The sequence below is a fragment of the Mustela erminea genome, chromosome 16, assembly GCF_009829155.1.
Source record: "Mustela erminea isolate mMusErm1 chromosome 16, mMusErm1.Pri, whole genome shotgun sequence".
Classification (NCBI taxonomy): domain Eukaryota; kingdom Metazoa; phylum Chordata; class Mammalia; order Carnivora; family Mustelidae; genus Mustela; species Mustela erminea.
This window is the reverse complement of record NC_045629.1, coordinates 5,387,697-5,412,334: the sequence shown is the minus strand read 5'-3', so window position 1 is coordinate 5,412,334 and position 24,638 is coordinate 5,387,697. Positions and strand designations below refer to the sequence as shown.

Genomic DNA, 24,638 nt, shown 5'->3' with positions numbered 1-24,638 from the left:
AGTTAACATTTGGATTAAATTAGTGTGTGTGAAGTGTGAATTGTTTATTATCATTTTTAAGTCTTAGATCAAAACAAGGCAAAACACTGAAAGGACATACTGATTTGAAGGGTTCACCTCTCTGTGGTGAAGTTTTTGCAGATTATGTCATGTCCATGGAAGAGAACTTTCACAGTTCCAAGTCCATTCTTGAGCAGAGTGAAATAGCTTAACATTCCTGGGATTTTGAGATGTGAGATAAGATCAGCACTGTTGTTTTTTTGGTTATCATCATGAAATGAGGAATTTAGCTTGGTAATGAAAAGTTGAAGTTAGTGGTTGGTACTTGTTTAGAATAAGATCGATATTTGCCATACATATTTATGGTAATTTTTACTAAGCATTTTGCTTATTTCATATGTTTGCAAATACCAAAATAAGTCTAACTCTAAAAAGGAGTGAGACAGGTTCTTGAAACTGGGATTGCTCCACAATCCGCACAGCACCAGAGAGGCCTTTGGCATTATAGCCGTCCCTGTATCATATTGGAGTAGCAGTTTCTGACAGAGTAACAGCCTTACAGAAGGGGCAGCTTGTCTAATTACATGCCACAGACTTAAAATAAAAAGCTACTTAAGCTCCAATCTGGACCTAAAATTTTGATGTTTAGGTGTTTTGAAGAAGAAATTAGCACTCATTAGACACCTTTTTTGAGACACATTGGACAGAACTGAATGGACACTATTGATGTACTTGTGAAGAGCCTTCCACTACATGTGGAAATAAGTCCTAATGGTTAGGTTCTCAGTTTCCAGACTGGGCCTGCCGATACCCCTACAGATGAAATGTGTGTTGCCTGGGTGAGTTCCCAGCTTCATGATGTCTGTTTCCTTTTCCATAAAATGGAGATGCTAATAGTATTCATCATCTAGGGTTATTCTGAAGATTAAATGAGTTAATGCATGTTAAATACTTAAAATAGCATCTGTCCCTACTTAGCAGTAGAAGCGTTCGCTATTATGTTTACAGTTAAGGATATAATTTGAGCTGCAAACTCAAATACCCCAGAAGTTGGCTGGTAAAGTAATGTGAAGGAAGTGGGTGGGTGAGGACAAACCACTTTATGAGTAGTGTGATGGACTGCAACCAACCTCAGCTTGGGTCTCTGGGGACCGTGAGGAGGAAGTGGTGAGCCAGCAGCAAGGGCCGGCCAGCCCCTGAGCTCATTGCTGCCCCGTGGGAATTTGGGCCTATTGTTAACGAGCTTGCTGTATTTTTCAAGAAGATATGAAAGTAAAAAATGAAATTCCCTAACTTTTAAATCTTAGAGGATCAATTTTTTTTTTTTTTTTTTTTTAATGTGAAAGGCAAGAGCACACAGGCCCAGCCACACATATTTGTAGGTTACTTTTATCCCAGGACCTTCCATTTGTGATCTCTATTAGAGAAATAGTATAAAGGTCAAGAAATAGATGTAAAGCTTATAAAAGTTGGTGCAGTCTACTTCTTTTGGGCTTCAAATCTTTGACATAGGATTACTTTTTCAAGCAAGCAATCATGAAGATACACTGCTAATTGCATTAAAATAAGAATTCTGGAAAAGAAAAAACCCAGCCTTTGGAAGCTAAGGCAAATGGGGCCTGGCCCAATTTCTCCCCAACAGCAGCATCAAGAGTTTTTGTTAAACCATACTTAGATATATATGTGTTGTCATCATAACTATGGAAACAATGTAAATAAACATAGCCAAAGTGCTTAGTAAATGTTAATTAGTAGTAGTATAGCTATCTTGAGTTTGTCTTTACATGTTTTTAAAATTTTAACTTTAATACAGAAAATACTTTTCTCAACCATACGTAAGGAAACTTCACTATACTTATGATTGATTATGGTTGGTGTTTCAAGTTTAGCAAAATGAAAAAAACTACTCCTCCCAATCTTTAATTCCATCTATAAAGATATCATTGGGTCATTTACCAAATAGGCTGCTGCCTTTTAGGAACTCCCAGTCTTCATGCTCTCTGTTTTAGTAAAGCAAATCTTTCAGAATTTGGATTAGCAAACAAAAAATTTCTAGTAATGAACTTCAAGGAACCTGTCCAATAATCAGAAGCCCTGTGTAGCTTTTGTTGATTTTCATTTAGCCCCAGGTCATTAGGTTGTACCTCCAGAATCTCAGCTGCCAGTTAAGAAATGTGATGTTCTTAGAATTCCCAGGAGTGAAAAACTGAGCCTTGGTTGAACTCAGGGACTGTGATTAAACAGGCTCTAAAAACCATCTCAATTCCACCAGAAAAGATGTAAAAAGTGATTGAGAATTCTCCCAATTTTTAAATTTTCCCCTAAATTTAAATTTTGCGCCGTTTTAAATTTACAAATATGTAGAGAGTGAAGTTTTAACTATTTAATTAGGGTATTTCCTTTATGTACAAAGCTTACTTTGCCCTCCAAATATACCAACCTTGGGAGGAAGGCTGGGTGGCAAATGGGAAAATGACAAGTTCAGTCATGAAAACATTTATCCAGCTGATAAAAATGTCATGTTGTTCAAGAAGAAAATAGAATTTCTTCAGCTCTTTCCAGTTTCCAATCAAATCAGACAATTAGATTTTTTTTTCTTAAGTTTAACCCTCAGAGGTTACTTTGACCTTTGAAACAGAATTTTTCATAACTTTTTTGCAACTGACATAACTTGCTGGCTTTGAGTTATCACTTAGTCGTGAGCAGGCCCGGGCTCCCTTGACACTTTCCCATTTGGCATGGTTGAAGGGAAGCGTGAGGGAACTGGCAGAACTATGTCTGAATTCAAACCTACCCCAGTTAATTGACCAGTTGGGGAGAGAAATGGAACTAAAAGTTGAAATGCATTTCCTATTTCATTGCCTAGTTAATAAGTCAGGGTACACTACTTCAGCAAATGCCCAGTCTTGGGGGCCTAACACGATGCAGCCTCACTACCCTAATGACTCAGGACAGGTTGGTCCTCAGGAGCTGGAAGAGGCTGTTCTAGAAGGTAGGATGAGTGTTCATGGAGCCCATGTGAGGATCTTGGATGGAGAAACAGTGAGGAGAGAGCAGGGCCAGGGGTGTGGAGGGATAAAATCTACCAGCTGTGCATTGCAGTCTGGGCTGTGACTCACCTCTGATACCTGGGAGTCAAACCAACCTACAGGAGAATTCGTTTAGGGGGTAAATGAATCCTATCTGGACATACTAATTTGGGGGTCTCCCGTGGACAAATAGTTCAAGAAACCCAGCAGGTAGTTACGGGGACCAGGAGATGTAGATCTGTGATGCTGAGCACTCCCCTTTTTGAAGCACTAAGGAGGGTTTAGGGTGGAGCCGTGGGACAGGAACACACGACCAAAGGGGAGAAAGTGAACTGGCCAACACAGGGAAAGCAGTAGGATGTTTCCCAGAGGGGTGTGACCGAGGTACGGCAGAGTGGAGCTTGGACACTGAAAGACAACCTTACAGTTGGATGGTGGAGATGACAGCGAAAGCAGCTTTGTCTGATAGGAATAGAAGCCAGATTGCAAGAATTAGGGTTGCTTTTCCAGATTTCAGAACTTGGCCTCCACCAGGGAAGTGTTAGCAACCCCATCTCTGCATCTCAGTATCCTCATAGGCAAAATAGGGATGAATAATTGTGTAGTGATGCCAGAATCCAAGCAATCTCAACTCAGGATATCCTACAGTAATAGCCTGTACTTAGATGATATATGCTGATTTAATTAGTGGAAGAGAATGGTGTTTTCTCTACCGAACCCTGCATGTCAATCCCTATTATAGATTCTATAAGGGAGATTAAGGGAAGCATTGCACAATAACAGCTTTGGGGGGAATAGTTATAAGGCCACAAAGCTGAGGTCCTTGTTCAGTTAGAGAGCTAGTGCATATATATAAAAAAGTTTAATAACAGTACAGGTCTGATGTAAGAAGGACATTTAGAGAGTAAGAAAGGATGGTGAATGTCCTGTTTTGTCAACTTGATAGGGTAATGTCGATAGTGAAAATAAGTAACAAAGAGGGAAAAACTCTGAAGGACAGAGAAAATCTGTTGAGTGTTACTTGGGCAATGGGTGGAGAGGATAGGGGTTCAGGAGTATAGTAAGCTTGGGAGGAAAGGGATGCAATTTTGAAATCACTGGGGTAAGAGTGTGCATTAATTCAGCTGAAGGGAGGAAATGTGATTTCCAAGGAGGCCCTTGTGGAATAAGAAAAGTCTGCATAGACTAGAACTCTGGAAAGCCCAACAGTCAAGGGAACACATATGTAAGCAAGAGCCAGGACGGTCAGCTGGGTTTGTAAAGTCTGTACACTGCTCCACTCCACACTGTGCTGGGAATGGTGTCCCCCTGCAGTTGTGCTGTGTGCCGGTCCTGGGGACAAAAGGAAGTGGAGTCAGAGAAGAACACAACAACCAAACTAGTAGGAGTACCAGAAATGAGTGCTCTCAGTACTTCAAGAGGGAGAGGGTGGTCAAATCTGGCAGAAGAGATTGAGGTAGCTGAGTGCATATTTTGCCTTCGAGCTGTTGGAAGAATAAAATGTTGAAAGAATTTTGTTGTTTTTGTTCATTTTTTAGAGGATGGGGAATGTTTTGTGTGAATGGCAGACAAAGGGGACGGAAGTCACATAGGAGGAGTAAAGATATAAGAGGAGAGAGAGGGTATGTTTTTGTTGGAGCTTGCAGCTCCAAGGAGAGGTGTTTGTAACAGATGAGTGTAAGCAACTAACTGAGAGCTTGATGTCTAGATAGATGAGGCAGGATGCGGACCTTATCTGAAAGGGAGAAAACACACCAGGACAGAGTCTAGAAACCTCAGAGCCAAGGCATCTGGAGGCCATCATGCTGCAGCAGATGTCTTAGCCCAGGCTCAGAATGAGTCTGATGTTTCTGGCTCCAAACAGAGAGAGAGAAACATTATAGTAATAGTGAGAACTACAGAAATTAAGTTGAGACAGTGAATGTTGAGCAACTAGATGTCTCCATTGCTTCAGTGGCATCTTCAACAAATAATTTTTATAGTGTTCTTTTATTCAATTGAGTGTTAAATTTACTTAAGGTGATTGTGTTAGTCAGCTCAGGGTGCTGTAACAAAATAACATAGACTGGGTGATTTAAAAGACATTTGTTTCTCAGAGATCTGTATGCTGGGAAGTCCTAGATCCAGTGTCTGGTGAAAGCTTTTTTCCTGGTCCAGTGAGATGGCTGCCTTCTCATTGCCTCACATGGTGGAGAGAGAGACCATCTCTCAAAGGGCGTTAATTACAACATGAGGTCTCTACCCTCAAGACCTAGTTATTTCCCAAAGGTCCCACCTCCTAATACCACCACAGGGGGATTAAGTGTTCAACATGTGACTTTGGAGGAGAATCAAGCATTCAGTCCTTAGCAGTGACTCAGGTTGAAGTTATCAAAATGTTTATCCAAAGCAAATAGGATACTGATATAATTTAAACATTCTGGTATGTTCTTTATTTAATCTGTATGTTCCTTTCTGCTCTGGGATACAATAAGCTATTTCTTGAGATACATGGAGGGCATAGTATCCTTCTTGCTATTACATGAAATTGAGCGTATCTGACCAAAATACAAATCATGAGACTTTTCCAAATGCAACATGAAAACATTTAAACTAAATATTCTGCCTTTCTTTCAGGCAACAGAGTAGCCACAGCAAATGACATAAACAGTTTTATTGTCTAACTCCAGACTATGCAGTGCTTGAGTTATGATTAAAAATCATCTTGTTTTATTGTTCTGTCTGATCAGTTTGGATCACTGTATCGTTCCTCTCCCAGTGATTCTTCATCCGAGTAGGAAAAAAAAAAAGTTTTATGTTTGGATTTTAAAATGGAAAAAAGGAAAACATGAACATCATTTCAGCTGAAGATAGTGTGAAAAAATTCCTAAGTCTACTAACTCCCATTTATTTTAACTAAAAGGCAGAACCAGAAGGTCCTCTTTTAACCTCAGTTGTTGCAGAGTGCTATATCTATATAATATGATAGGTATCCATAATACTTTGTGTAAATGGTTTCCAAGAGAAAGGACAGATCTTCTTTTTTTAAAGCTTTTTTTTTAGTTTTTATTTAAATTTCAGCATTGTTAACATAGAGTGTAATATTAGTTTCAGGTGTACAATACAGTGATTCAACATTTGCATAATATACCAGGTGCTTATCACAAAAAAGTGAACTCCTTAATCCCTATCACCTATTTCATCCATCCTTACACCCACCACCTCTCTGGTAACCATCAGTTTATTTCTCTAGATTTAAGAGTCTGTTTCTTGGTTTGCCTTTCTCTCTTTTTCCCTTTGCTTCTTTGTTTTATTTCTTAAATTTCACATATGAGTGAAGTCATATGGTGTTTGTCTTTCTCTGACTTATTTCATGTAGTACAATAATCTCTAAATCCATTTTGTTGCAAATGGCAAGATTTCATTCTTTTTTATGGCGGAATAATATTTCGTTCTTTCTGTATACCACATCTTCTTTATCCATTCCTCAGTTGATGGACCTTGGGCTGTTTCCATAATTTGGCTATTGTAGATGATGCTGCTATAAACATTGGGATGCCTGTTTCTCCTTGAGTTCGTATTTTTGTGTTCCTCAGGTTAATACCTGGTAGTATGATTGTTGGAATGTAGGGTAGTTGTATTTTTAACCTTTTGAGGAAACTATGTACTGTTTTCCAGAGTGGCTGAACCAGTCTGAGAGGGTTCCCCTTTCTCAAGATCCTCACCAACATGTGTTGTTCCTTGTGTTGTTGGTTTCACCCACTCTGACAGGTGTGAGGTGATATCTCATTGTAGTTTTGATTTTCATTTCCATGAAGACCAGTGATGTTGAGCATCTTTTCATTGTGTCTGTTGGCCATCTGGATTCTTCTTTGCAAAAATATATGTTCATGTCGTCTGCCCATTTTCAAATTAAATTATTCTTTTTTGGGGTGTTCAGTTTTATAAGTTCTTTATATACTTTGGCTACTAACCTTTTATTACATATGTCATTTGCAAATATCTTCTACCATTCCATAGGTGGCCTTTCAGTTTTGTTGATTGTTTCCTTCACTGTGTGAAATCTTTTTATTTTGGCATAGCCCTAATAGTTTATTTTTGTTTTTGTTTCTCTTGGCTCAAGGGACATATCTAGAAGGAAGTTGATACAGTCAATGTCAAAGAGGTTACTGCCTGTGTTCTTCTCTAGGGTTTTGTTGGTCTTTAATCCATTTTGAATTTATTTTTGTGCTTGGTGTAAGAAAGTGGTCCGTTCTTTTGCATGTTGCTGTCCAGTTTGCCCAACACCATTTTTTGAAGAGACTATCTTTTTCCTGTTGCATATTCCTTACTTCTTTGGTGAAGATTATTTGAACATACAGTTGTCAGTTCATTTTTGGGTTTTGTATTCTATTCTGTTGATCTATGTGTCTGTTTTTGTGCCAGTACCATACTGTTTTGCTCTCTACAACTTTGTAAAATAACTTGAAGTCCAGAATTGTGGCCTTGTGGTGTAATGATCAGCACTCTAGACTCTGAAGTCCAGAATTGTAATGTCTCCAACTTTACTTTTCATTTTCAAGGTTGCTTTGGATATTTGGGGGTCTTTTTCACTCCATACAAATTTTAGGATTGTTTGTGCCAGCTCTGTGAAAAATGCTATTGGTATTTTGATAGAGGTTGCATTAAATGTGTAGGTGGCTTTGGGTAGTATAGACATTTTACCAATATTTGTTCTTCCAGTCCATAAGCATGAAACGTTTTTCCATTCCTTCATGTCATCTTCAGTTTCTTTAATCTGTGTCTTACAGTTTTCAGAGTACAGGTCTGTCACCTCTTTGGCTGATTTATTCCTAGGTGTCATTGTTTTTGAGCAATTGTAAGTGGGATTGATTCCTTAATTTCTCTTTCTGCTACTTCATTATTGGTGTATAGAAATGTAAATGATTTCTGTACATTGATTTTGTATCCTGTGAGTTTACTGAATTTGTGCGTCAGTTCTAGCATTTTTTTGGTGGAGTCTCTGAGGTTTTCTGTGTAGAGTATCACATCATCTCAAATAGTGAAAGCTTGACTTCTTCCTTGCTGATTTGGATGTCTTTTATTTATTTTTCTTGTCTGATTGCTGTTGCTAGGACTTCCAGTATTGTGTTAACTGATAGTGGTGAGAGTGGGCATCCCTGTCTTGTTCCTCACCATAGAGGAAAAGCTCTCAGTTCTTCCCAATTAAGGATGATATTAGCTGTGGGTTTTTCATAGATGGCCTTTATTATGTTGAGGTATGTTCCCTCTAAACCTACTTTATTGAGGGTTTTGTTTTTTTCCCATGAACGGGTGTTATAATTCATCAGATGCTTTTTCTTCAAGTATTGAAATGATCATATGGTTCTTAAACTTTCTTTTATTAAAGCAGTGCATCATGTTGATCAATTTGCAAATATTGAACCACACTTGAAACTCAGGAATAAATCCCACTTGATCGTGGTGATTGATTTTTTAAAACATATTGTTGGATTCAGTTTGCTAGGTTTGCTAGTATTTTATTGTGACTTTTTGCACCCATGTTCATTAGGGATGTTGGCCTGTGGATCTGTTTTTTAGTAGAGTCTTTATCTGGTTTTGGTATCAGGGTAATTCTATTCTCATAGAATGAGTTTGGAAGTTTTATTCTCTCTTCTATTTTTTGGAATAGTTCAAGAAGAATGGGTACTAACTCTTCTTTAAATGTTTGGTAGAATTCTCCTGGGAAGCCAACCTGACCCTGCACTTTTGTTTGTTGGAAGTTTTTGATCACTGGTTCAATTTCTTTGCTGGGTATGATTCTGTTCAAGTTTTCTATTTCCTCCTGTTTTAGTTGTAATAAATCACATGTTTCTAGGAATTTGTCCATTTCTTCCATCTTGTCTAATTTGTTGACATATACATTTTCATAATATTATTTTATAATTGTTTGTATTTCTGTAGTATGTGCAGGGGCTTGTGCTGGGGAGGGGCCTGCTACACTGGGATTGAGGCAAGCTTGACTGAGAAGGGCAGTCCTGCCAGAGCACAGAGTTGGTGGGGTTTGGTGTAAGCAAGTTAGGCAGCCAATGTTGGCATTGTTCTGCAGTGGTTCTGTGTTTATGCTGAGGGACAGGGGAGGGAAATGGGGTCAGTCAGCTCCTTTGTTCCCAAAGAGGCATCTTGATGCATGCTGCCTCTCAGGGATGCATTCTGAGAAGAGGGAATAGTCTCAACACGATGTGCCCCAGGTGTTCCTCACTCTTTCCATGCTGTCTGTAACCCCACTGCCCCACCCCAGTTGTTTGTCTGTCTTCTCTCCAGAAGCAGGGCATTGCCTTCTGGGCTCTATCCCAGCCAACCCCACTGACCTTTAAAATTCCAAGCTTCAAGTCCAGTTGGTTGCGAGCACTCACAAAATCCACCCTCTCTCATTTTTCAGGCCAATGGCTTCGGGGAAATGTTCTCCTTTGGCATTCTCCTACATGTTCCTCTCTCTCTTGCTCATCTCTTCTACCACAGTCCCTTCCCTCCGCAGCAGCCAGGATCCATTTCTCCCCGAAACTATAGTCTTTGCGTTTCCTATTTTCTTCCATGTGGCCTCTTCTCTCCCTTTAGTTGTGCAGTTTGTTCTGTCAGTCTTCAGGTTGATTTCTGGGGTATTTAGGATAACCTGATAGTTATCTAGCTGTGTTTGTGGTACCAGATGAGCCTAGGGTCTTCCTACTCTGCCATCATTTTGAAAATGTAGGACACAGATTTCAGGATTCATTTACAAATTTCACTTGAATTGTGAGCCCCATGAGTAATTAGAAGAGGCAGCTGCTTACATCCATGCATGGTTTGGAAAAAACTTAGAGGTCTCTCAAAGATAGATTCCCCAACTGCTTACCAGATCCTAATTTTCCACCATCTACCCTTGTATGAGATCACCTAGGACTCCAGTGAAAATCATCCATTTTATCTTGCAGGAATGTTGTGTCCTCATGGATGAAATAGGACCACCAAATCAGTTAATTAAATTAGTACTAATCAAGCCCCTGATACAATTAGAACTGATGTAGATTGTGCTTCTAGGAAGGTGCAGCAGAAAATCCAGAGATGCAGGGAGCCGATGGTCTTTGTACACACTGCTCTTTTGGCCTGGAATGCATGAATCCTCGTTTTCCTCACTTGGCCTACTTTGGTTTAGTCTTCAGAGGTCAGCTCAGAGCTTACCTCTGGGAATTCTTCTCCATCTCCTTTCCCTTCTTCCCAGTTTTTGGGAGATACCTTTCCCGTCTTGATCAGGGAACATGTCACATCGGATTAGGATTGTTAACTTGTCTCCCTGACAGACCAAGTCCCACCAGGGCAGATAAGACAGATTGTGTCTTTTCTTTTTGAACTCTTAGGGCCTGCCAACATAAAATATGTTGATCCGTGAATGGGCCAGTTGGCAAAATGAAACTTGAGAGGTGGTGAAAACATGCTCTACCTTCTAAGAAACCTGCAGACTGCTCTGTTTGGCGTAGATGAAGATGATTTCTCGTTAGTTGTGACTCTTACCTACTGCTTCTCTTATGTTGATCGCTGCTCTTGTAAGAATGCTATGTAATGTGCTCTTGAACTGCAGGCTGAGAGAAGAGAATTGATGCCTAGACACAAAAAAACTTAGGGGAAAGGAGGTAAAGAAGAAAAGAAAACTGAAAGCTAAAATTCCAGCAAGTAGAAATTGGTTATCTGAGTGCTGACTGATACTACAGTGCTGGGACAGGGAGGAGGTATTTGTGAATTTCCTTGCTTTCGAGTTGGTCCTTGGTTTGGAACAAGATACTGGTGCACAGAAAGATGGTTTGTTTTCTTCTTCACCCCACACACACATGCATCAGAGTACCTTCCACCTGGAGCTGCTTCCTTCTTGTTTTACCCACCATCCTTCCTGTTGGGGAGAGGCAGACTTGGCTCTCATCTATATTTGGCCACCCCTAAAGACAAGCATAATGAAAAGCTGGTGCAATATTAAGAACTTATTTTATTATTTATTTTTATTTTATTTATTTTATTTTTTTAATAATTTATTTTTAGAATGTCCCAAATCAGCTAAAAGCAGCCACCAACTAAGGATTATAACTCAGGGCCCATGGGAATCCTCAACAGTGCTCATAAAGAACTTACCAAGAAAACAGCGCCATCACTTATTATACTGTTAAACCTTCCCCAAATTAGTTATAGTAGTATTTTACCTACTTATGCCTCACATTTGTCCAGAAAGTATTCAAGTGGCTAGTAGCTATTTTTAGTTAAGGGAGAAGCTAAAATTCAATGTTTCCCATCTACTTTTTTAAAACATTGAGTTTTCCCTTTTTGCACTTTTCTTATTTCTGATCATGTTTTCCTTTTAATATTAATCCCTCTGAATTTATTGAATGCAAAAGACAAGGAAGTGGAATTCTGTTCTGACAGAATTTTCTAAGTGTGACATCAACAGAGTTGTAATCTAGTGCTGAATCTTAGAGTTCCAGGTTACTGTATTGCGGGTGGGACCCATACAAAGAATCTGATATCCAAGAACAAACATATGAAGGATTTTGCATCCATGACTGAATTTATCCAGTGTGATAGGTCAAGTTCAGTACTAACCTGGACTGTCTGGAAGGAAGCAGGAAGCTAATTAACTTTACTAAGGGGAGTCTAAATTGGCACTCTAAATTTAAAGATTTGCCCAAACTGGCAGGGGTGAATGTGATGCAAAACATTTTGAGTACCGTTCTGCACTTTTCTTCCCCCAGCAGATTTGAACAATGAGATCCTGGCCAGGCCTTCAGAAAGTCACCGGACTGAAGTTGTTACCCCTCAGCACTTGGGCGCTCTCTTACTATCTCAGAATGGCTTTTCATTTTATGAACTTCGGGTCCTGCGATGTTGCCTCTAAAAGCGGGTCATTCTAAGAGACTGCATGTCATGTCTATGCAGTGTGCATGGTACCTCGTGGCCAGTATGGACTGTATACTTGTGATATGATTCTAGTCACACTTGGAATAAAATCCCATTGAAGACATATGACTGTATGGCTTCCCAGTATTTTTCTGTGTGAGAGGAAGAATATTAATAGGGTTATATTTTGCCTAAAATGCATTTCAGACTAACAGATCTAGTTGTGATGTAGTGTGCTTAGTAGTCAGGATCATAGACTTTGTAGCCAGACTGCCTACATTTGAATTTGCCCTTCCCAATTTTGGCTTCATGTCCTTGGTCAAGTAACCTAAGTTCTTTGGCTTCAGCCTTCTCCTGTGTGAATTAGTACTTGGGAACTATTTAAAAGTTACTTGCTATAATTAGCACTAATATTATTATAGCCCCCGAAGTCTAGAGGTAGAGATATCAATTCTAAAAGATCCTCTTTTTTTCCCCCTCTCTTTTTTAATAAGGCAGGGTATAAATATTATAAAGATTCTGAAAATAAATGATCAACTCATGTCTCTTGAAACTAAAAGCTTCCTTTTGTTGAGAAAACATTAGAAATATTCTTAAGCATGATTAAAATCATGCTTAAAAGTATGGTTGTGTCTGAAGTGATTTAATGTTCAGAAAGTGTTATTTATTTCTGAAATTGAAGTTTTTACAGAGTGTGAGGAATATATGACAGTCAAATCATTAGCCTAGAGAGTAGGTTTAGTAGATTGTAACATTTTGATAAAATCTATAGATTTGCTTTTTTCCAGTATAGGGTCACACTGGTTTTGATATTATGGTCATCCTGCTTGGTTCCTGTTCTGATCCCAATGCCACCATGCTATTTTAGCAAGGAGCTTGGTATAATAGGAAAGGGGAAACTCTTCGAAGTCCCTGATGATTGTAACACAGAAACAGTTCCTAGTTCTGGCAGTGAATGTCATAGGTTAGAACACAGTTTTATGCCACTCAAAACCATAGATTGTCAGTTGTACAGTTTTTCCAGATTCTAGTGTGTATTTATAAAATTTCTGAGATTTATACTGTGGGAAAATGCTCTCTTCATCTTTCCCTTGGGAGATATATGTAAGGAAGAAGGAGAATCTTAAGTTGTGTGTGTGTGTGTGTGTGTGTGTGTGTGTGTGCGTACACAGCTGTAGAAGCCTGAAACTCTAGAGTTTTTAAAAATAAAAGAAGTTGGAGACAGTAAAAAGTCAGTGGTTGTCAGAGGTGGGAGGGAGGAGGGTTGAATGGGTGGACAGAGGATTTTTAGGGCAGGGAAACTACTCTGTATGATACTGCAGTGGTGGACACATGTCAGCCTGTAGAATGTACAACACCAGGAGCGAACCTTAATATAAACTGTGGACTCTGAGTGATAAGAATGTTTCAGTGTGTGTTCATCAATAATAACTGCATTACCCTGATGGGGATATTGATAACTGGGGAAGCTGTGTGGATGAGGGGATGGGAGATATATGAAAACTCCGTACTTTCTGCTCAATTTTGCTGTGAATTTAATATAGTTCTAAATATAAAGTTTAATTAAACATATAAAATGAATAAAAGATGACCCTGGGGAGTACAATGCAGGAGTCTAGAAAGGAGTAGGAGATTCTAGAGATCAGGAAAGCATCTGGAAGCATGGGGAAGGGGACAAGTTGAAAAAGCAAGCCACTTATGGATTAAAATCTCTAGCCAGCGTTAGTGTCTTGATGGGGCGGGGGAGGGGGTGGGGGTGGGGGACAGTGAGGGAGGGAAGGGAGCCTCTTGATAGGTCTCCAGAGGAGCCAAGCATCCCGGTGTGGGTCTGTTTATATGATCAGGTAGTCATCAAAGTTTGAGATGTAAGTAAAGCATCTATAAATTTATTTTAAAGTTTAAAAGTATAGATCCTACTATTGTATACTTCTCAATGCTTTTTGGCAACTTCAATCAATGTTTATTTTACTTATTTAATGTTTTCCCCATGACTTTTCAGCTCCACAAAAGAAGGAATCATTTTGTCATTGTTAACCCTCCATCCTCAGCTCATAACACAGTTTCTGGAACATAGGAGATTCTCAGTAAGCATTTGTTAAATGAAATACCTAAGAACATTACTATTAACAACAGTGGCTTCCATTAAGCATTTCCTGCATGCCAGTCTAGACTAATTATAGGAAAATACACGTGTGCATAGATCCTTCCAGCAGATCTGAGAGCTCCCCTGGCAGGCAGTCATTGTCTTTACTCTTCTGTCATTTTACGGATTCAGCTTGGAGCCTTCCCATTGCTGGGACAGAAACAGGGAAGGCCCTTGCTTCTTGGAGCTTGCATTCTAGTGGATGACATACAGGGTGCTGCAAGAGAAATGGGTTTTGGGCAGGAGGATGTGCTTGTTTAGATGCAGCGGTCCCAGAGGCCCACTGAGGCAAAGATGTTTGTCATGGAGTCTGAATGGCCAAAAGGAACAGGTTTCTGAGGTTTGGGATGAGCATGCCAAGCAGAGACCAATGGTGGGGACAAACATGGTCCTTTTGAAAGAGGCCAAAAATAGATGAGGCCATGTTTGAGGTTCAAAGACAGGCATGGATGCAGCAGGACTTCCACGATAGAGCAACAAGGATATCACTGTCAGGAGGGGATGCAGGTGCAAGGCAGAGGAGAGGAGAGGAAACCGACACTTGGCTCCAGGGTCTTGGGGAAGTGCATGTAGCATGGTCCCCTTCAAGATGCTTCTCTCCAGGACCCAGGGCTAAGTTTCCTGGACCCCATCAGCCCCTGCCCTCTCCCTCCGTCAGTGTGGCCAGGCAACCTAGTCTTCATACCTTTTGTCCCTTGTGTGGCTTTGCTTTTGTTTTTGTTTTGTTTTATACCAAGACTCCCCATCTCCAGGCCTTGTCTCCAAGCCCTCGTTTTGCCCTTCAAAACTGGGGTTGGGGGCGCCTGGGTGGCTCAGTGGGTTAAGCCGCTGCCTTCGGCTCAGGTCATGACCTCAGGGTCCTGGGATCGAGTCCCGCATCGGGCTCTCTGCTCAGCAGGGAGCCTGCTTCCCTCTCTCTCTCTCTCTGCCTGCCTCTCTGTCTACTGTGATTTCTCTCTGTCAAATAAATAAATAAAATCTTTAAAAAAAAAAAAAAAAACTGGGGTTGGGAGCCTAGATCAGTATTGGAGAGAGTAGGACTGATGGTCATTGTTCCTATAAAGGAACAGAGGACTCTTGGGCTTTCTGACTCAGAGCAAAATAATGGTGCCACTCAGTTGCTCTTGGGTGTGAGAATAGGAAGTAGGAAAAGGACATAGCCTTAGAAAGGCTGCTCCTTTATCTTGAAAAAATGGTAGAAACTTCCACCAAAATAATAACAAATGAGATAAAAAATTAATGGTAAAATTTAAAAGTAATTTAATAGTTTTTTGGAATATTCAATCTTTGGAGTCTAAGTAAGGCAAGTTTCACCTTACAAATAACTGACTGACAAAATACCATACTTGCTGTTTGCAGGCAGGCTGATAAAGAATTTTTTGCCTTTTACTCTTAGCTGTAGAAAGTTGTTTACCCAAAATACTTTCTGTCATTTTTCTTTTAAAATGCAGTTTGTGCAAAAAAAAAAGCTATTAGTGAAAGTTAACATTAAAGTAAATTTTACTTGTGAGTTGTTCCCATTCCTGTCTCTAATCTAATCATTTTGTTTTCCTTTCCTATAAAATTATACTATGCTTTTTTCCCTTTTAAAAATACTGTATTTAATTATCCTTGAATAATCTCATAGATTTTCATACACCAGAAGCATTTTGAAAAAACAAAGAAACAAACCAAACATCTACTTTGGTGGTTCATTATGGGTCTTGTTGAATTTCAGATTTGCTGTAAACTCAGAATTGAAAAATAGGGGAAAATTTACTAGAAAAATATTTTGCAAATATATTATGTTTAGGGCAATAATAATGGGTACAATAATTCATTTTTCAAAAGTGATTGAATCTGAAGATAAGCAAACACAAGTTCCCCTTTCATTTTCAAATGTATGTTCTTATTTCTAAACTCCAAACCCCTTTCTTTGTATGTTCTTTCTCCTGAAAGATATTCCCTGGGTAGATTTATCTTGTAATAAAAAGACTTTCCTATTTAAGGAATAAACAGGCTATAAGAAAGCCAAAAGAGTACAGAATAGGAGAAGGTAATGTTCATAGCTCCTTTGTCTTTATTTATTTTGACTGGCATTTAAAATTGCACAGGCCTGGCATCATGGAAGGCCAAGAATCAGAATACCTGTTTTCTTTTGACCCTAAGAAAGTACATGGTCTTGGGTCAACTGTTTAAGCCCCAAGCCTCCAGGGTTCTCTTTCTTCTCAATGTATAAAATGAAGACTATACCCCATAACTTCCTGGGATGCTGCTGAATGCTGGTCATTGCTTATGCCTGAAGACCCTTGTTTCATGCCCCGAACACTTGATCTTGCCAAACTCAATGATTATTCCTTCTGTGAAAGAGAAAAACCAGATTTTACCTCTGTCAGGGCACTTTTGGAAGTACAGGTCTTTTCTAGAAATGTCAACATGTTATCTGTGACTTTCTACTTCTGGTTTCTTCATTTCATGTTTAAGGTGGAATGATCATTATCTCTTCCACTGTGAAGAGCGAAGTGTGTGGTGGCCACTGCCTCCCTCAGCACCTTCCCAGCAAGGGCCTTTCCTTGCACGCATTCTCAACCACAGATTGTAGGTCGGAATAATGTCATTCCTAGCTTCAGAGGGGGCAATTGTTTCATGAATCCTGAACATTATTAGCTGATATACAAATATTTATTACTAATAGTTATTATATTCATCAGAATAGCAATAAAATCTTATTTTTCTCCTTGGAACTAGACTTTAAATGTGCACATCTCAAGTATTACTTAATTAGCCATGCTTGTTCTTTCATTCAGGTCCTTTGATCAGTACAAATACCCAGCATTATACTGTTTGTAATGAAGCCAAAAGAATGAGTTCTGTACTTAAGAGTCAGGACAAGTTTCAGAGAGTGTGAAATTCAATAATCAGGAACATGTTAGAAAGCAGCTTGTTAAGACAACTGACAGAATGGGAGAAGATATTTGCAAACAACATATCAGATAAAGGGCTAGTATCCAAAATCTATAAAGAACTTAGCAAACTCAACACCCAAAGAACAAATAATCCAATCAAGAAATGGGCAGAGGACATGAACAGACATTTCTGCAAAGAAGACATCCAGATGGCCAACAGACACATGAAAAAGTGCTCCACATCACTTGGCATCAGGGAAATACAAATCAAAACCACAATGAGATACTACCTCACACCAGTCAGAATGGTTAAAATTAATGTCAGGAAATGACAGATGCTGGCGAGGATGTGGAGAAAGGGGAACCCACCTACACTGTTGGTGGGAATGCAAGCTGTTGCAACTACTCTGGAAAACAGCATGGAGGTTCCTCAAAATGTTGAAAATAGAACTACCCTATGACCCAGCAATTGCACTACTAGATATTTACCCTAAAGATACAAACGTAGTGATCCGAAGGGGCACGTGCACCTGAATGTTTATAGCAGCAATGTCCACAATAGCCAAACTATGGAAAGAACCTAGATGTCCATCAACAGATGAATGGATCAAGAAGATGTGGTATATATACACAATGGAATACTATGCAGCCATCAAAAGAAATGAAATCTTGCCATTTGCGACAACGTGGATGGAACTAGAGGGTATCATGCTTAGCGAAATAAGTCAAGCGGAGAAAGACAACTATCATATGATCTCCCTGATAAGAGGAAGTGGAGATGCAACATGGGGGGTTAAGGGGCAGGAGAAGAATAAATGAAACAAGATGGGATTGGGAGGGAGACAAACCATAAGTGACTCTTAATCTCACAAAACAAACTGAGGGTTGCTGGGGGGAGGGGGGTTGGGAGAAGGGGGGTGGGGTTATGGACATTGGGGAGGGTATATGCTTTGGTGAGTGTTGTGAAGTGTGTAAACCTGGCGATTCACATACCTGTACCCTGGGGTTTAGAATTATATGTTTATAAAAAATTTAAAAAAAAGAAAGCAGCTTTTTCTATCTACAGTGAAATATTTAGTACCCCGAAGTCTTGATGGCAAGACCAGTACTTTCACTGGAGACCGTATGCTGAGAGAAGTATGTCTTGGGTGTTTGTTTATAATTTTATGCATCATAGAAACATTGCAGTCTAGAGTATTTAAATCATTTCAATAAACAAAAGATACATAATGAAGATATTTTAATTCTAATGAAGATATTTTAATTCTAACAATAATATAATTTTTCTTACTAAAAAGGGGTAAATGAATCTTTGTTTCTCAGTTGTTTTAGGCACTAAAATATGACTATTTTCTACATGTATCATTCTATGCTATAAAGTTTACAGCAGCATAATAAAAGGAAGCAATGTGGAATGATGGTTTCTAACTGCAAGAGAAAATTCTGTGCTGCTTAATAAGTGTTCCTCTGATGAACAACATACTGTTTATTGTGTGTTCATACATTCTTCTATCATTACTAGAAGCAGATTGTATTTGTTTCCATGTAATATTGATGCAATTAGGAGCAATGCTCATGTAAAAAGAGATGGAAGGTACAAAGATGGACTGTAATAAGAAGAGTACATCAGACAGGCTATCTAACTGCCATATTTTCTGTTTAATGTTATATGAAATGTCACAGGGCTTGAGGCTTCTTTGGTACTCACAATGATTTTGCATTGCACTTCTAGTAAAGAGCATACAAAATCCATGAATGAGATTATGGTATGAGTGTACTACGCCGATCTAGCAATTCACAAAAATAATAAAATAGCAAAACTTGTTAAGGAGAAATGATTAGCTTTTGACTGGTAGCATACACAGTTTGGTTCTGGCAGGTTTACATGGATCTTTTACCTATGTGGTGATGCTATAGTAGAAGCCCAGCCATCTGACTGATAAAACGCGTAACAATTCAGAATTCTTATTCCCTATGGAATCTCTCTTGGTTGAGAGAAGGCATGAAGAGTGCCTTTCCCTGCAAAATCAGATATGTATCTTATTTCAGTAATGGCCTTCATTAGTTTATCCTCTGTTTATCCTATATTGAAGACAGGAGAGGGTTATTTCTATGCAGTTCAATTATCATAATGCATGAATGGGAAAGCATTGAGATTAAGAGTATCCTGGGTTATCTTTTTGTTTACTGACTCTTGGTGTGAGTGCTTCAGTTTTAAAGGAATGTGACACACTATAAAGCCAATCAAAAGCATCTAGCCGGGACAAGTTATTCAGTTACTGTTCTATATTTCTTGGCTCAGGATGCTGAGCCACTTCATTCCCTATTAGTAAAAGCATTAAGTATTACTCAGTTCAGCAACATGGAGAGGTTTTCTGCAATGGCCAGTGGTTACCGGTATTTCAAGCTTGCATACATTATAGTGAAGATAATAAAGCACTTCTCATTTTTTTTTTTGCTACGTTCTTAGACATTTATTACAAGATACAGTTTATAGTCTGAAGACTTTCAAGAAGTTTTTATTTTTTAAATTTTTTTAATTTTCTAATTTTTTATTTTTTATAAACATATATTTTTATCCCCAGGGGTACAGGTCTGTGAATCACCAGGTTTACACACTTCACAGCACTCACCAAAGCACATACCCTCCCCAATGTCCATAATCCCACCCCCTTCTCCCAAACCCCCTCCCCCCAGCAACCCTCAGTTTGTTTTGTGAGATTAAGAGTCACTTATGGTTTGTCTCCCTCCCAATCCCATCTTGTTTCATTGATTCTTCTCCTACCCACTTAAGCCCCCATGTTGCATCACCACTTCCTCATATCAGGGAGATCATATGATAGTTGTCTTTCTCTGCTTGACTTATTTCGCTAAGCATGATACGCTCTAGTTCCATCCATGTTGTCGCAAATGGCAAGATTTCATTTCTTTTGATGGCTGCATAGTATTCCATTGTGTATATATACCACCTCTTCTTGATCCATTCATCTGTTGATGGACATCTAGGTTCTTTCCATAGTTTGGCTATTGTGGACATTGCTGCTATAAACATTCGGGTGCACGTGTCCCTTTGGATCACTACGTTTGTATCTTTAGGGTAAATACCCAATAGTGCAATTGCTGGGTCATAGGGCAGTTCTATTTTCAACATTTTGAGGAACCTCCATGCTGTTTTCCAGAGTGGCTGCACCAGCTTGCATTCCCACCAACAGTGTAGGAGGGTTCCCCTTTCTCCGCATCCTCGCCAGCATCTGTCATTTCCTGACTTGTTGATTTTAGACATTCTGACTGGTGTGAGGTGGTATCTCATTGTGGTTTTGATTTGTATTTCCCTGATGCCGAGTGCTATGGAGCACTTTTTCATGTGTCTGTTGGCCATCTGGATGTCTTCTCTGCAGAAATGTCTGTTCATGTCCTCTGCCCATTTCTTGATTGGATTATTTGTTCTTTGGGTGTTGAGTTTGCTAAGTTCTTTATAGATTCTGGACACTAGTCCTTTATCTGATATGTTGTTTGCAAATATCTTCTCCCATTCTGTCAGTTGTCTTTTGATTTTGTTAACTGTTTCCTTTGCTGTGCAAAAGCTTTTGATCTTGATGAAATCCCAATAGTTCATTTTTGCCCTTGCTTCCCTTGCCTTTGGCATTGTTCCTAGGAAGATGTTGCTGCGGCTGAGGTCAAAGAGGTTGCTGCCTGTGTTCTCCTCAAGGATTTTGATGGATTCCTTTCGCACATTGAGGTCCTTCATCCATTTTGAGTCTATTTTTGTGAAAGCACTTCTCATTTTGATGGTAAGGGTGTGCATAGCTACCAAATACCAGCTAGTTCTAGACACCAATTACTTATGGCCTAAGAACTCTATCCTTTTGCAAAGTAAACTGGAGTGAAATGGTCTTCAGGTAAACTTATACTGCTTTTACACTTAGCTTGATACATTTTTACCCAAGAGGAAGCCTACAGTCATAATTATGTAATATTGAATTTTTTTAAAAGATTTTTATTTATTTGACAGAGAGATCACAAGTAGGCAGAGAGGCAGGTAGAGAGAGAGGGGAAAGCAGGCTCCCTCCCAAGCAGAAAGCCTGATGCGGGGCTCGATCCTAGGACCCCGAGATCATGACCTGAGCAGCTGAAGGCCAGAGGCTTAACCCACTGAGCCACCCAGGTGCCCCTAATATTGAGTTTTTAACTCGTTTTATAAAACTTTTACATGTTTGAATATTGCCGATTACCTGAATCAGCCACTGCAGATCTGAGAATGTGATACCTTTTTTATAAGTCAACTTATTTTATGATTATTAAAATCTCTGATTGCCCTGCTTCTTATATTGAGTATAGAGGGAATGCTCAATAGGGAGAATGTTTAACATATTCAGGACCTTCATAAACCACTAAAGTAAATTTTCTGCCTGAAAGGAAAATTTTAAAAGGGTAAGGTTATGTTAACTTTGGAAGATGGTTGTTGGTAATCTTAGCTACATGGTTATGTACATATCTTGAAATGTTGGCTTGAAGGTACTATATTTTAGCCGTAGAGTGAAATTCTTTTATTTAACGTACTGTAAAGGAGTGAGCATATGCTTTATGGATTATTCAGCATGATTCAATAAATATGAGAAGTGATGGAGAAGCATTTACCAATATTCTTATGTGGGATGATTTATTCAACAAATATTTGATCAGTGACTATCATGAGTCCAACATTATAGTAAGAACAAGGGAGGAGAATATGAATAAAATCTTTAAGGAGCTTGTAGTTTATTGAGAATGAAAGTAAACCTACCAAAAGGTATAATGAGTCCTGCAGTTGGAGGGAACTAAGAGAAGTGGCCCTCCCCTTAAACCTCTCTAACCCACAGTGTGTGGTGGGATCCTGAGGCCCCTCTGAAGGCCCGGAAGTGCTGCTCAGTTTGTGGGAACTCTTGCTCATAGTGCAGTGGGGCTCTTTATAAGGGTCTGGCTTCCCTGAGGCATGTGTGGGCACCGCAGGCAATAGTCCCCATGACCTCAGCCTTTCCATCTTTTCACAGAGGTCCCAGACACCAGTGGGGAAGGACAAGCCAGTCATGCCATGTCCTCCCCAAATTTCTGACCCAGAACTGCATGATGTTTTAAGTCACTAAATTTGGAGGTGGTTAGTCTCATAGACTTTGCACTGAACATGTTTTCTGAAGTGGTGGTAGCTGGGGATGCCCTGGAAGCAGCTGGGCGAGGAGCGAAAGGAAGATGCTGTAGGCAGGAGCAGCTGTGGCAAGGGCTTACATTGAAAATTAGTGTTATATTCATACACCTCCCCTTCTCTGACGTCTTTTTTTTTTTTTTTTTTTTTGGTTTATGTTTGCTCTGAAATAATAATGTCATCAGAGTGTAATATCAGGAACTGAAAATTTAGCAGCAGAGAATGATGAGTTTACACATTGATGCAAACAAGAGATAGCAGGCTTCCCTTGCAGGGGTTGGGTGGGGGGCGGTGACCACACTGTCTCCGTCCTCTGGTGACATGCTTCCCTCAAAACTTTCTTTTCTCTGAAGGAAGAGGATCCCAAGAAACATGTTTTATGTGAACATGGCTATTTGCCACTAGACAGAAGTGAGAGTTTTCACTAGGAGGAAGGATGAGCACAACTGAAAACCAGTCATGGTGAACCAGTATCAAGAAGATGAAATCATAAGTTACTGGATGAAGAGTCCTAGGGAAACTAACATGCCACAAAGTCTCAAAGGATAGTAACATTTCAACTGATTGTGAGTTTGAATCAGTGATGTTTCTTCCGCTACCATAAGTACCCTTGTTCCTAAATGCTTTTGGATGTCATTTTTTTTTAAAGATTATATTCATTTATTTGTCAGAAAGAATGAGAGAGAATAGGTGCGTGCACACAAGTGGGGGGAAGGGAGGGGCAGAGGGAGAAGCAAGCTTCCTACTAAGCAAGGAGCATGGTGCAGGACTCGATCCTGGGACCCTGAGATCATGACCTGAGCTGAAGGCAGATGCTTAACCGACTTAACAACCCAGGCAATCCTGGATGACATTGTTGACAATAGTCAGTCAAGATGTCATGTGTGTATGTACCCTGAGCAATTTACACAAGTCGTACAAGGTAAAACTAAAAAGAGATTGCTTCTTATTCTCCCCTTTCCCAGTCCCTAAAACATTTACCACAAAATGAAATACTTTTTTGATTTACAGATGCTGTCTTTACACACTGGATGTATATCATATAAGTATTTTATTTAACATCCGCATACATAATTTTTAAAGTTTTATCAGTTTAGGATAGGTTGCCATGAACACTTTCTCCTAGAAGTATTTTTTGAGCTGAGGTCCTTGAAATCATGCGGACTTACATATATTCTTGGCTGTCTGAGAATTTTCTATGAGAGAAGCTGTATATATATTTTTCATTCTATTGACATTCTGAGTGCCCTCCTTTCAATGCTTCTTACAATTTACCATGCAAGCAGATCACTGGAAGACATTGTTACAACAAACATGTTCTCAATCAGGTCTTAGGAGGGCCTGAGTTATTGCCTTTCTAACACATTCTCCAGTGAAGACAATGGTTTGAGTCTGGGGACAACACACCTGAGTGGCAAGGACCGAGATGCTACTTTTCAAGTAGTGTCACTGCCTGCATTGTGTTTATGTGAGTGATCATAGATGACCCATGCTACACTGCTGATATTGCCACAGTTGAAAGGAGGATGAGGGTGGCTAAGTATTATTCAGCAGCGTCTTGCCATTGACAAGAAGCAAAATGGAATTCTTGGCACACATATTCAGGAGAAATCCTGGCTCCAGGGTGGACTAGAACTGGAAGCTCCAGGCCGTCAGAACTCTCCACCTTTGCTCAACCTTCGTGGCTGTGGGCTTGGCCTGACTTCCTCAGGGACACAGCTTTTTCCCTGTAATGAGAAAGGTCACCATCAAGTTTTGCTACACCCTACATTACTGTACCATCTCTATCAGAACTATTGTCCTTTTAAGATTTATTTGAGGTTGAGTGAGAGACAGAGCATGAGCAGAGGGCAGAGGGAGAGGGAGAAACAGACTCCCCACTGAGCAGGGAGCCCAACGCAGGGCTTGATCCCAGGACCCTGGGACCACGACCCGAGTTGAAGGCAGATGCTTTAACCGACTGAGCCACCTAGGAGCCCCTGTCAGTTCTGTTTTCATTCCTTTTCTCACTCTTACTGTCTGGTATCCCTAATTTGGGATTTTGTGATAAGTAGTCTGAGGTAGATAAGAGGTTGCCTCTCATACATCCTGGAAACTCACCAAGGTGCTGTGTGGACTTTTCCCATTCCAGTCAGACTATACTATGTTGTGACCTTTCCTTGTGACCTTGCCTAGAGAACACTTAGATTATGGTTTATGGTTGTGTTTGTTTGGGGACAGGGTAATTACAAAGAAATGGCATACTGATGAGAGACTATAAACTGATAAACAAAATATTAATATTTATCCGTAGTCTGATAACAGTATTATCTTTTTACTCCTACACTTTTTGATTAGTGCTATTTTATTCAAAAATCTTCCTGTGTTTTTAGATTTATGTGGATATGGTGTTTTAGAATCATCTCAGAACCAGGTCTGTTGGAAACCTCTGAGAAAGTGATAAAGTACAGATTGAACAAAAACTAGTGAACAACATAAAAATTATCCCTAGGTTGTAGTTTTTTGCATGCTTTTAAAAATCTCAGAAC

At 39.6% G+C, this 24,638-nt stretch overlaps 1 protein-coding gene across 3 annotated transcripts in view; it reads left to right on the top strand.

The window, feature by feature from the left end:
• PXDNL (peroxidasin like) overlaps positions 1–24,638 on the top strand; it is a 491,033-nt gene that overhangs the window by 1,778 nt on the left and 464,617 nt on the right. The window lies entirely within an intron of this gene.